This window comes from Rhinopithecus roxellana, chromosome 11 (assembly GCF_007565055.1).
Source record: "Rhinopithecus roxellana isolate Shanxi Qingling chromosome 11, ASM756505v1, whole genome shotgun sequence".
Lineage (NCBI taxonomy): Eukaryota > Metazoa > Chordata > Mammalia > Primates > Cercopithecidae > Rhinopithecus > Rhinopithecus roxellana.
Window position 1 is genome coordinate 118,202,848 of NC_044559.1, and position 12,901 is coordinate 118,215,748.

At 40.4% G+C, this 12,901-nt stretch overlaps 1 protein-coding gene across 2 annotated transcripts in view; it reads right to left on the reverse strand.

The window, feature by feature from the left end:
* NSUN6 (NOP2/Sun RNA methyltransferase 6) overlaps positions 1 to 12,901 on the reverse strand; it is an 81,837-nt gene that overhangs the window by 55,861 nt on the left and 13,075 nt on the right. The gene's annotated exons all lie outside the window — the stretch shown is intronic.

Here is a 12,901-nt window from a genome sequence, read left to right on the forward strand (position 1 = left end):
TTATACGTACTCCTTCCTGGTCCCTCCCAAACATTCTCATTGCTCATTCTCTGCCTACTTCTTAGAGGCCCTCTCCACCGGCTTCCAAAACATGCGACCATCTCTGCTCACCTTGCATTCTATCCCTTGGCAATCTCATGCTTTCAATAATCACTCACAAAAACAATCCACAAATTCTAATGTTTAGTCTTTCTAGATTTTTTTTTTTTTTTTTTTTTTTTTTTTGAGGCCAAGTCTTGCTCTGTCACCCAGGCTGGAGTGCAGTGGCGCAATATAGGCTTGCTGTAACTTCTGCCATCTGGATTCAAGCGATTCTCGTGCCTCAACCTCCTGAGTAACTGGGATTACAGGTGCCCGCCACCACACCTGGCTAACTTGTATTTTTAGTAGAGACAGGGTTTCACCATGTTGGCCAGGCTGGTCTCGAACTTTTGACCTCAGGTTATCCACCAGCCTCAACCTCCCAAAGTGCTGGGATTATAAGCATAAGCCACCACGCCTGGCCTAGACTCTTAGTTGATATTTCTAATTACCTGTGGACAGCTATATAGAGATGTCTCACAGTTACTTCAAACTCAGCAAGTCCTAAACAATGTTAGTTTTCCCTCATCCATTCTTCCCCTCCTTAGCAGGATCCCAAATCTTTTCATCCTGTTTCCAATCTTGAATGAGGCATCATTATCTGCCCAGATAACCAAACTAGATGCTTCAGTGTTACGGTCTGGATGTGTCCCCAATATTCATGTGCTGGAAACTTAATCCCTAGTGCAACCGTGTTGGAATGTGAGGCCTTTGGGAACAGTTTAGGTCATGAGGGCTCTGCCCTCATGAATGAATTAATGCTATAATAAAAAGGGCTTGCAACAGGGAGTTCGCTCTCTCTTGCCCTGGTGCCCTCTACCATGTACGGATGCAGCAAGAAAGCCCTCACCAGATGTAAGTGCCTCGATCTTGGACTTCCCATCCTCCAACACTATAAAAAATAAATGTCCGTTCTTTATAAATTACCCAGTCTCAGGTATTGTTATAGCAGCACAAAATAAACTAAGACACTCAGCATCATCTTAAAGCCCTCCTAAGCCTTGACATTGATTGATTTAGAAATCATGCTATCGTCTAGTTCTGATAGGTCTTGCGGGCCTATCTCCTGATGTCAGACACATATCTCTTTGTGATTACTGAAATGGCTTCCTGCCTTTTACTATTGGTTTCAGATTTTCTCTATGTCTTTGGTGTTCTGCAGTTTCACTCTGAAGTATGTAGATATAAATCTACTTTTACTTTTGGCTTCAAGCTCACGCTTATTAAATTTATCATCAACAATAGAAATTCAAAGTCATTACATTTGTGATTGTTGTCTTTCCCCCATTATTCCTGTTCTCTATACCTGAGACTCATTAAAAATATAAAGTGCTGGTCAGGTGTAGTGTAGTGGCTCACGCCTGTAATCCCAGCACTTTTGGAGGCAGAGGCAGGTGGATCACCTGAGGTTGGGAGTTCTAGACCAGCGTGACCAACATGGAGAAAACGTCTCTACTAAAAACACAAAATTAGCCAGGCATGGTGGTGCCTGCCTGTAATCCCAGCTACTTGGGAGGCTGAGGCAGGAGAATCACTTGAACTCAGGAGGCACAGGGTGCAGTGAGTCAAGATGGTGCCACTGTACTCCAGCCTGGGCAACAAGAACAAAACTCTGTCTCAAAAAAAAAAAAAAAAAAAAAAAAAAGGAACTATAAAGTGCTCTTTTCATGACTCAATTTCACTTTCATATTTTTAATTTCTCTCTGCTGCATTCTAGATAATATCCTAAGGGTCATCTCCTAATCCAAAAATTCTCTAATCAGTTGAGTCTAATCTACTGTTTAATTCATTGTATGAGTTTTTAATTTTAATGATGATATTTTTATTTCCAGAAATTTGTTTTCAATTCTACCTTTTTATCCTTAGGGTCTTTTATGTTTTATTCTTTCATTTTTAATCATTTTAAGAAAACTGTTTTGTCTACGGCCGTACCACTCTGAAAATGCCCGATCTCATCTGATCTTGGAAGAAAACTATTTTTATAGTCTCTGCCAGAGAGGTCTATTTGTTAAAAGTTCCGAGGGAAATCTAATCCTGCAGCTTATTATATATGCTGATTCTTACTCACCGTGGTTTGATTCCTAGTGTAGCTTTTAACAATGCGAAGTGTTTGGCTTAGATTGAATGAGTGCTGCTCCAAAGTGATGTCACTTCGTTTTTGCCAAGCACCCAGGAATTGGCTTGGGACCAATAGTTAATTTCCCAGTTTGCAAGTTCCAAGACAATTTAGGTTGCAGCAATTTGCATTCCAGACCTTTATGAGGCAGGGAACTTACGGCTGTGTATTCTCAGTAACACGTTTTTCTCCAACCTATATCCTAAGGCAAGAAAGACCTACTTTTCATTACTGTCTTGTACTGACTACTGGGTATTTCTCATCCTTACTATTAACACTCTGTTGTTTAAACCAAAGAGCCTAAATTTAGAAGACAGACTACCTCCTTTCCCATACCTCCAACCCCCCAATATTAGCTCACATGCTTGCTGTTCTCACATGCTTGCTGTTCAATTATTCTGCATTCCTAACCTCTAATATATCAACTACATTGTTAATCACTCAACTACATCATTTTGTGGCCTAGTATGTTCTTTTTTACTTAGCACTCCTAGGTGTATGTAGCGAAAACATTTTCATGTTATCTAATTCACCATACATATGATTGAAGCTAAAAGACTCTGAAATACCTTCCCAACTTTTCTCCAGGTTTGCAATTCATCTTTCGAAAAAATTTCTGAAACTTTTAACTGTAAGTTGATACAAGAAACACACCTGATAAAAGAACTTATTTCAAGTTCTTACATCATTTGAGAACTTGATATAAGAAGCTACACATACATGTCTGTGTGTGGTATCACACACTTACAACATTTCATTAAATATTTTTACTATGTGCAATGCAATATATTATAAAACATCCCATTTATTTTTTATAATATTCATTGAAAACATTAAATTGATTTCACAAGTTACTAATGGGTCATGATCTCTAAGCAGTTTGGAAGACTATGACCACTCTTATATTTCTAAAATACACATCTAATCATTACTAATAAAAATTCTTTTTTTTTTTTTTTTTTTGAGACAGAATCTTGTGCTGTTGCCCAGGCTGGAGTGCAGTGGCACCATCTCGGCTCGCTGCAAACTCCACCTCCCGGGTTCACACCATTCTTCTACCTCAGCCTCCTGAGCAGCAGGGATTACAGGCGCCCGCCACCACACCTGGCTAACTTTTTGTGTTTTTAGTAGAGATGGGTTTCACCATGTTAGCCAGGATGGTCTCGACCTCCTGACCTCCTTATCTGCCCACCTTAGCCTCCCAAAGTGCTGGGATTACAGGCATGAGCCACTGCGCCCGAAAATAAAAATTCTGTAGCTTCTAAAGTCTATGAAAAAAAAAATTCCTTAGTAAAAAAAAATTATGCATACTTCATACCTGCCTCTCCCAACTTCTTCCGTTTCATCTTTCACCCATCCCTCAACTCTGAAAACGAATAGCCAAACCTGATCACTTTTATCAGGAGCCACCATATTTTCATGCATTCATGTCTTTCCTCAGGCCTTCTCTCTGCCTAGCATAACCTTGCCCACCTTAACAGCCCTTCAGCCTAATTTCTCCTCACCTTCAAGGCTCAGATGAAATAATACCTGCTTGGAGAAAATATTTAACAATTTCTTTGTACTCACTCCTTCCTATTCTATGCTCCAGTGGCATTTAATTTATACTTCTACTGTGGCTATCATAACACTTTGACTTGTACCAAAGTCTCCCGACTTAAGACTACAGAACTACGTCTCATTCATCTTTGTAACACCAACACATCTCACATATAGCACAAATTCAAAAACATGTTTTGTGAAAGTGAAATCTGTGGTGTTAGATTTTATGAAAATAACATGGAGGGGAAAAGATGAATTCTGGAACAGAGAACTGTGGAGAAAAAGAGTTAACAGAGTAGGCCTGATCTGCTATCTTTGAAAAGCCTGCTTATAAGGCTGGCCCTTGACTGACCTCTGGGAACCAGGCAGTGGGAATCTACATGATGAGCCCTGAATAGGAATCTTGGCAGTGAGTCTATCTGGTCACAACTCATCACTGCGGGGATTTCCTGTGGGAGTCCTGTGTGGCTCCACTGGAAAAGGACTCTGGAAGCTTGTGTTTGGTTTTCCCTTTGCTGATTGTGCTTCATATTCTTTCACTGCAACAAATCATAGCCGTAAGTACAATTATGTGCTGAATTCCCTAAGTCCTCTTAGAGAATCACAGAACCAAGGAGTGGTCTTGGGGATCCACCGACACCAGGACTGACAATATAAAAACACAGTATGTCACATGAAAGTATCAATATTTAAGTCAGCTTTGCTAAAAGGGAGTTTTCACGAGAAAAAATAAAAGAGGAAATGTAAAAGCTGGTGTAGGGCCATAAAACATGCTAAAAGCTTGATTTTTATTGAAATGTTTCCAAATAGAGTACATCAACATTAAAGAGGACATTCCAATAGTTTAGTAATACAGGTTGGAGAAAACAAGTATAAATACACCTAGATTAAAAGTATTAGAAAACCTAAAAAATGAAGTAGCTAAGTAATTAAAAACAGATTATGGGAATGTCCTGTTAAGGAATCTAAAAGCATATATTTTTATCAATTTGGTATTTTAACTGCACACATTCACAACCCTACACATACTAACAACCCTACACCAAATGGAAGGTGATGGATGAAACTGAAACAACACATGATATTGCTGCATATGCCAAATACTTCCTTGCAGTGCAGGAGGACTGCCACCTTTACTCAATCAGTAGATTCTGTGCAACAGCATTTTTTCAATATTCTATTGTAATAACCATATATATATATCTTAAAGTGCTTGTTATGGATGGAATGTTTGTGTCCCCAAAATTCACATGCAGAAACCCGAATTCAAGGTGATGGTATTTGGAGATGTGTTGGGGGGATAATTAGTCATGAGGGTAGAACGCTCATAAATGGGATCAGTGCCTTTATAAGAGACCCAAGAGCTACCCACTTTCTTTCTGGCATGTGAGATTAAATGAGAAGTCAGCTATCTGCATTCCAGAAGAGGGCCCTCACCAGAACCCAAGCATACTGGCACCTGTCTTGGATTTCCAGCCTCCAGAACCGTGAGAAACAATCTAAGACAGTACTGACATGAGTTACATGGCAACTACAAAAGATGGAAATCATCAGGGCACAGTGGATCACACCTGTAATCCCAGCACTTCAGGAGGCCGAGGTAGGCAGATTACCTGAGGTCAAGAGTTCGAGACCAGCCTGGCCAACATGGTCAAACCCCGTCTCTACTAAAAATACAAAAATTAGCTCAGCGTGGTGGCAGGTGCCTGTAATTCCAGCTACTCAGGAGGTTGAGGCAGGATAATCGCTTGAACACGGACGTGGAGGTTGCAGTGAGGGGGGATCATGCCACTGCACTCTAGCCTGGGCAACAAGAGCAAGACTCGCTCCTGGGTGGGGGGAAAAAAAGATGGAAATCAAGAAGGTTAAAAGATAAGACGAATCCAGTCTCATTTGGATTTCAAGAGATTCATGCTGCTGAATTACGTATTCAATTGTGAAAGAAAAAAAGAAAATTAATTTTCTGGCATTCTAACTATTTTGAGATTTTTATCAAAAAGGGAGGAGCATTAATTGAGAGAATACAGAAATTCTTTAAAATTACAAATTGATTTTTGGCCTAAAAACTTCTACTGATCCAAATGTAGACTTTAGAAAATGCTGGTTGAGATGTTTTAAAGGCTCCTGTATCAAGAGAAGTCTGGCATTCAGTTATCTCCTAAAGTAACTAATTTACCAGACAAAAATCTTCCTCCAGAAATTAAAATATATTTCACCAGTACATGAAATATCATTTTAAGCAAACTGAAGAAACCAGTAATTCAGTGATGCATTACTTTTAAAATTGTTTACTGTATATAAACTTTAACTGATGCATTTATATTTTAAATAACTGTGATATTGAGGTTCTATGAAAAAATCAGAGAAAGAAAACTTCTTTTTCTAAATCCCATGGAAATGAAAAGAGGGGAAGAAAGAATAAAAACCTGAGGAAAAAATTCCATTTGCAATAAAACTAACAAACAGCTACAATCCCGATGATGAGAAAAAATTGGCTGATAGTGAAATTTGAGCCAAACCTAGTTTCTCAGCAGGGTGTGGAGTCTCTGAAAAGGAGAGGCTCCTGGGGACCTAATCAAACTTTTATTACTTAGGAGCAGGAACATAGGCTTGGTGGAAAAAAATCAGAATCTAGGAATGTCTTGTCAGTGTCCTGTTCAGAGGAGACAAGTCTGAAAGAAGAAATGGATTGTCAAAAATGGCATAACCAGACAATCTGTTATTTTCTCTAGCAAACCCGGATCAACTGCCTAAAAGCAACCCAACAAAGAGAAAAGAAATAGCAACCAACTTTGTTGCTCCTGACTTAAGTTAACTAAGCAGAGATTAAACAAAAAAGAAAGCCTTCCCCGCCCCCCAGAAAAAAAGGTAACAGCTGAAGCCTTCACAGAGAGCCTCTGCTCTGCTCACCAGCACTAGAGATGAGCCAGCAGAGATCTGCAGTACTTCTGAGAAAACATATCTGACTAGTCCCATAGGCATGCTGTTTCCCCCATTCTGGATCATCACTGAGCAAACTGCAAATGAGGTTGTAACTGTTTCCATTCAATGCATGACAAGCAGAAAGAATTCATTCTGCATTCACTGGTGGCACACACATACACAAAAAGCCTTAGTAGGCAGAAGGTAGATTTTAAAAATGTAAACCAAACAAAAGGAAAAATATTTCAAGTACCTCTGTATTTTCACAGCAATTAAAGGAAAAACCTTAAAAAAGAGATAAAAGAACAAAGGCAAAGTAAACTAGCACCTGAGAAAATAAAGGACAATAAAACCTCTGAATAAAGATTTAGAAGCAGAGAGGGGTAATACATCCTCATGACTAGATAGGATTTTGAATCCCCATTTTACAGATAAGAAAAGCAAAGCATAGACAAGATAAAACTTATCTCCTATACTATTGACAAGACAGCCACTTTGAAACAGAGCCCGTGACCCAGACAGGCTTAAGAAGGAACGGGCTGGGCGCGGTGGCTCACGCCTATAATCCCAGCACTTTGGGAGGCCGAGGAGGGTGGATCACCTGAGTTCAGGAGTTCAAAGAACAGCCTGGCCAATATGGTGAAACCCTGCCTCTACTAAAAAAATACAAAAAAATTTACCGGTTTGGTGTCAGGCACCCATAGTTCCAGCTACTAGGGAGGCTGAGGCAAGAGAATGGCGTGAACCTGGAAGGCGGAGCTTGCAGTGAGTTTGCGCCACTGCACTCCAGCCTGTGAGACAGAGCGACACTCCATCTCAAAAAACAAAAACAAACAAACAAAAAAGAACGAATGCAGAAGAAAAACATCAGTGAATGGAGTTCAAGAATGTGTTAACAAAAAAAATAGTTACAGTAACAAGGCTTGAGACTGCGGTTCTTAGAAAGGCTTGCTTGAGAGGTTGGGTCTTGGCTAGCTAAGCAGCTAGAAACTGGAATGAGAAACAGTTCCCAATGGTGACATAAAACCTTCCCTAATGATCAATGAGAGTGGCTCACAATTCCTAAACTCTGTACAAGAAAGGTACAAACGCATGTTTATTTAGAGCACCTGCTTTCCTTTTGGGAGTCTGGGATTTGGTACATGCTACGCAGAGGGTGCCTATGGGACCAGCCCAATAAAACCCTTGGGCACCAAGTCTCTGATGAGCTTTTCTGCTAGGTGACTATTTCACATGTCACAGTTAGGTGCTGGAGGAATTAAGCAAGTCCTATGGGACTTCACTGAGACAGCCTGTGTCTGGTTTCTTCCAAACTTCGCCCCATGCCTCTCTTCCCTTGCTGGTTTTGCTTTTGTATGCTTTCATGTAATAAACCTTAGCCATTAATGTGACTGTATGCTAGGTCCTGTGAGTCCTAGCCAATCACTGAACCTGAGGGCTGTCTTGGGAATCCCTGATGCAGGGAATATCTGTGCTAGAAATGCAGCACACGAAGTCCTGCTGTCTTTATAACAGAGAATACAGAAAACGTAAGAGAAAAATATTCAAAGAAATAATGGAAGACTTATAACTGAAAAGCTACACTGTGGCTCATCAAAAGCTGAGAGGAAATAGGCTGAGCGTGGTGGCTCACACATGTAATCCCAGCACTTTGGGAGGCCGAGGTGGGTGGATCACCTGAGTTCAGGAGTTCAAAGACCAGCCTGGCCAACATGGTGAAACTCCGTCTCTACTAAAAATACAAAAATCAGCCGGGTATGGTTGCGGGCACCTGTAATCCCAGCTACTCGGGAGGCTGAGGCAGGAGAGTCACTTGAACCCGGGATGCGGAGGTTGCAGTGAGCCGATGTTGTGCCACTGCACTCCAGCCTGTGTGACAGAGTGAGACTCTGTTTTTTTTTTTTTTTTAATTGAATTAAAAAAAAAAAAAAAAAGAGAAGAAGAACTAAGAGGAAATAATCAAAATCAAGCATTACACTGGCCAAATGTCTAAAGTTCAATAAGTAAGAATTCCACAGATCTCCAAGCAGAAGACAAGGTACTGTTAGATAGAGGAAAAGTTTCTGGTGGGTCTTAGATTTCTTCACAATAACATTTGATACCACAGGCTATAAAAACAATGTCTACAAAGTGCTAAGGGAAATACTAGGTGGCCTGGAACAACCAGACTCAGCCAATTTGTTGTGTAAACATAAAGGCAACAGGCAGACATTCTCAACCAAGAAAGTAATGCAGTACATAAGAGGTAAACTTCGGGAAAGGGCAGTGGGTGCAGGAGATCTGCTAAGTGACTGTACTCACCAACAAAGACATTAATAAAGATTAAGAAATGAGAAATAAACTGTGACATAAGGACTGAAAGCAAGCACTGCATCCATGTGAATACTTGGGAAATAACAATGCTATAAAGCTTGACAATGTTTAAAAAAAAAAAACTGCTGGGCATGGTGGCTTGTGCTTGTAATCCCAGCACTCTGGGAGGCCAAGGAGGGTGGATCACTTGAGTTCAGGAGTTCAAGACCAGCCTGGGCAACACGGAGAGACCCCGTCTCAAAACAAAAACAAAAACAAAAACAAAAGTAAATACAAATTAGCTGGTAGGAATTTTTGGGAAAATTTAATTCCCGGAACTCCTCAATTCTCATAATGGAAAGTCAAAAGAGACTTAATGGGCCGGGCACAGTGGCTCTTACCTGTAATCCCAACACTTTAGGAGGCCAAGGCAGGCAGATTACCTGAGGTCAGGAGTTCGAGACCAGCCTGGCCAACATGGTCAAACCTTGTCTCTACTAAAAATACAAAAATTAGCTCAGTGTGGTGGCACGCGCCTGTAATTCCAGCTACTCAGGAGGCTGAGGCAGGATAATCACTTGAACATGGAGGTGGAAGTTGCAGTGAGGGGGGATCATGCCATTGCACTCTAGCCTGGGCAACAAGAGCAAGACTCCCTCCTGGGTGGGGGGAAAAAAGATGGAAATCAAGTAGGCTGAAAGACAAGGCAAATCCAGTCTCATTTGGATTTCAAGAGATTTATGCTGTTGAATTATGTATTCAATTATGAAAGAAAGGAAGAAAATTAATTTTCTGGCATTCTTGAACTATTTTGAGACTTTTATCAAAAAGGGAGGAGCATTAATTGAGAGAATACAGAAATTCTTTAAAATTACAAATTGATTTTTGGCCTAAAAACTTCTACTGATCCAAATGTAGACTTTAGAAAATGCTGGTTGAAATGTTTTAAAGGCTCCTGTATCAAGAGAAGTCTGGCATTCAGTTTTCTCCCAAAGTCATTAAATTACCAGACAAAAATCTTTTTCTGGAAATTAAAATATATTTCACCAGTACATGAAATATCATTTTAAGTGAACTGAAGAAACCAAAACTTTATTTTAAATCTCATTTTAAGCAAACTGAAGAAACCAGTAATTCAGTGATGCATTACTTTTAAAATTGTTTACTGTAAATAAACTTTAACTGATGCATTTATATTTTAAATAACTGTGATACTGAGATTCTACTAAAAAATCAGAGGAAGAAAACTCCTTTTTCTAAACTCCATGGAAATGAAAAGGGGGGAAAAAGAATAAAAATCTAAGGAGAAAATTCCATTTGCAATGAAACGCAGAAACAGCTGTAATCCGGATGATGAGAAATAATTGGCTGATAGTGAAATTTGAGCCAAACCTAGTTTCTCAGCAGGGTGTGGAGTCTGAAAAGGAGAGGCTCCTGGAGGCCTAATCAAACATTTATTTCTTAGGAGCAGGACTATACGTTTGGTGGAAAAAAATCAGAATCTAGGAATGTCCTGTCAGTGTCCTATTCAGAGGAGACAAGTCTGAAAGAAGAAATGGATTGTCAAAAATGGCATAACCAGACAATCTGTTATTTTCTCTAGCAAACCCGGATCAACTGCCTAAAAGCAACCCAACAAAGAGAAAAGAAATAGTAACCAACTTTTTTCCTCCTGACTTAACTAAGCAGAGATTAAACAAAAAAGAAAGCCTTCCCCGCCCCCCAGAAAAAAAGGTAACAGCTGAAGCCTTCACAGAGAGCCTCTGCTCTGCTCACCAGCACTAGAGATGAGCCAGCAGAGAAGATCTGCAGTACTTCTGAGAAAACATATCTGACTAGTCCCATAGGCATGCTGTTTCCCCCATTCTGGATCATCATTGAGCAAACTGCAAATGAGGTTGTAACTGTTTCCATTCAATGCATGATAAGCAGAAAGAATTCATTCTGCATTCACTGGTGGCACACACATACACAAAAAGCCTTAGTAGGCAGAAGGTAGATTTTAAAAATGTAAACCAAACAAAAGGAAAAATATTTCAAGTACCTCTGTATTTTCACAGCAATTAAAGGAAAAACCTTAAAAAAGGGATAAAAGAACAAAGGCAAAGTAAACTAGCACCTGAGAAAATAAAGGACAATAAAACCTCTGAATAAAGATTTAGAAGCAGAGAGGGGTAATACATCCTCATGACTAGATAGGATTTTGAATCCCCATTTTACAGATAAGAAAAGCAAAGCATAGACAAGATAAAACTTATCTCCTATACTATTGACAAGACAGCCACTTTGAAACAGAGCCCGTGACCCAGACAGGCTTAAGAAGGAACGGGCTGGGCGCGGTGGCTCACGCCTATAATCCCAGCACTTTGGGAGGCCGAGGTGGGTGGATCACCTGAGTTCAGGAGTTCAAAGACCAGCCTGGCCAACATGGTGAAACTCCGTCTCTACTAAAAATACAAAAATCAGCCGGGTATGGTTGCGGGCACCTGTAATCCCAGCTACTCGGGAGGCTGAGGCAGGAGAATCACTTGAACCCGGGATGCGGAGGTTGCAGTGAGCCGATGTGCCACCACTGCACTCCAGCCTGGGCGACAGAGTGAGACTCTTTTTTTTTTTTTTTTTTTTTTTTAAAAAAGGAGAAGAACAACTAAGGAAATAATCAAAATCAAGCATTACACAGGCCAAATGTCTAAAGTTCAATACGTAAGAATTCCACAGATCTCCAAGCAGAAGACAAGGTACTGTTAGATAGAGGAAAAGTTTTTGGTGGGCCTTAGGTTTCTTCACAGTAACATTTGATACCACAGGTTATAAAAACAATGTCTACAAAGTGCTAAGGGAAACAAACACTAGGTGGCCTGGAACAACCAGACTCAGCTAACTTGTGTAAACATAAAGGCAACAGGCAGACATTCTCAAGCAAGAAAGTAACACGGTACATAAGAGGCACACTTCCGGAAAGGGCAGGGGGTGCGGGAGATCTGCTAAGTGACTATACTCACCAACAAAGATATTAATAAAGATAAAGAAATGAGAAATAAACTGTGACATAAGGACTGAAAGCAAGCACTGCATCCACGTGAATACTTGGGAAATAACAATGTTATAAACCCTGACAATGTTAAAAAAAAAAAAAAAAACTGGCTTGGCATGGTGGCTCGTGCTTGTAATCCCAGCACTTTGGGAGGCCAAGGAGGGTGGAACACTTGAGCTCAGTTCGAGACCAGCCTGGGCAACACAGAGACTCCATCTCAAAAACAAAACAAAACAAAATGAAAAACAGTAAATACAAACTAGCTGGTAGGAATTTTTGGGAAAATTTAACTCCAGGAACCTCCTCATTTCTTAAAATGGAAAGTCAAAAGAGACTTATTGGGCCGGGCACAGTGGCTCACGCCTGTAATCCCAGCACTTTGGGAGGTAGAGGCAGGCAGATCACAAGGTCAGGAGTTTGAGACCAGCCTGGCCAATATGGTGAAACCCCAACTCTACTAAAAATACAAAAATTAGTAGGGTGTGGTAGCACACGCCTGTAGTCCCAGCTACTCGGGAAGCTGAGGCAGGAGAAGTGCTTGAACCTGGGAGGCGGAGGTTGCAATGAACCAAGGTTATATCACTGTACTCTAGCCTGGGCGACAGACCGAAGTCCATCTCAAAAAAATAAAAATAATTTTAAAAATATATACTTAATAAAAATCAGGAGTTAAAAAAAAAACAAAAAGGAATTGACTGTTTATTTGAGATGTAGTTTCAGTCTTGTCATCAAGGCTCGACTGCAATGCATGATCTCGGCTCACTACAACCTCTGCCTCCTGGGTTTAAGCGAGTCTCCTTCCTCAGCCTCCCAAGTAGCTGGGATTATAAGCATGCGCCACCACACCCAGCTAATTTTTGCATTTTTAGTAGAGACAGGGTTTCACCATGTTTCTCAGGCTGGTCTCGAACTTC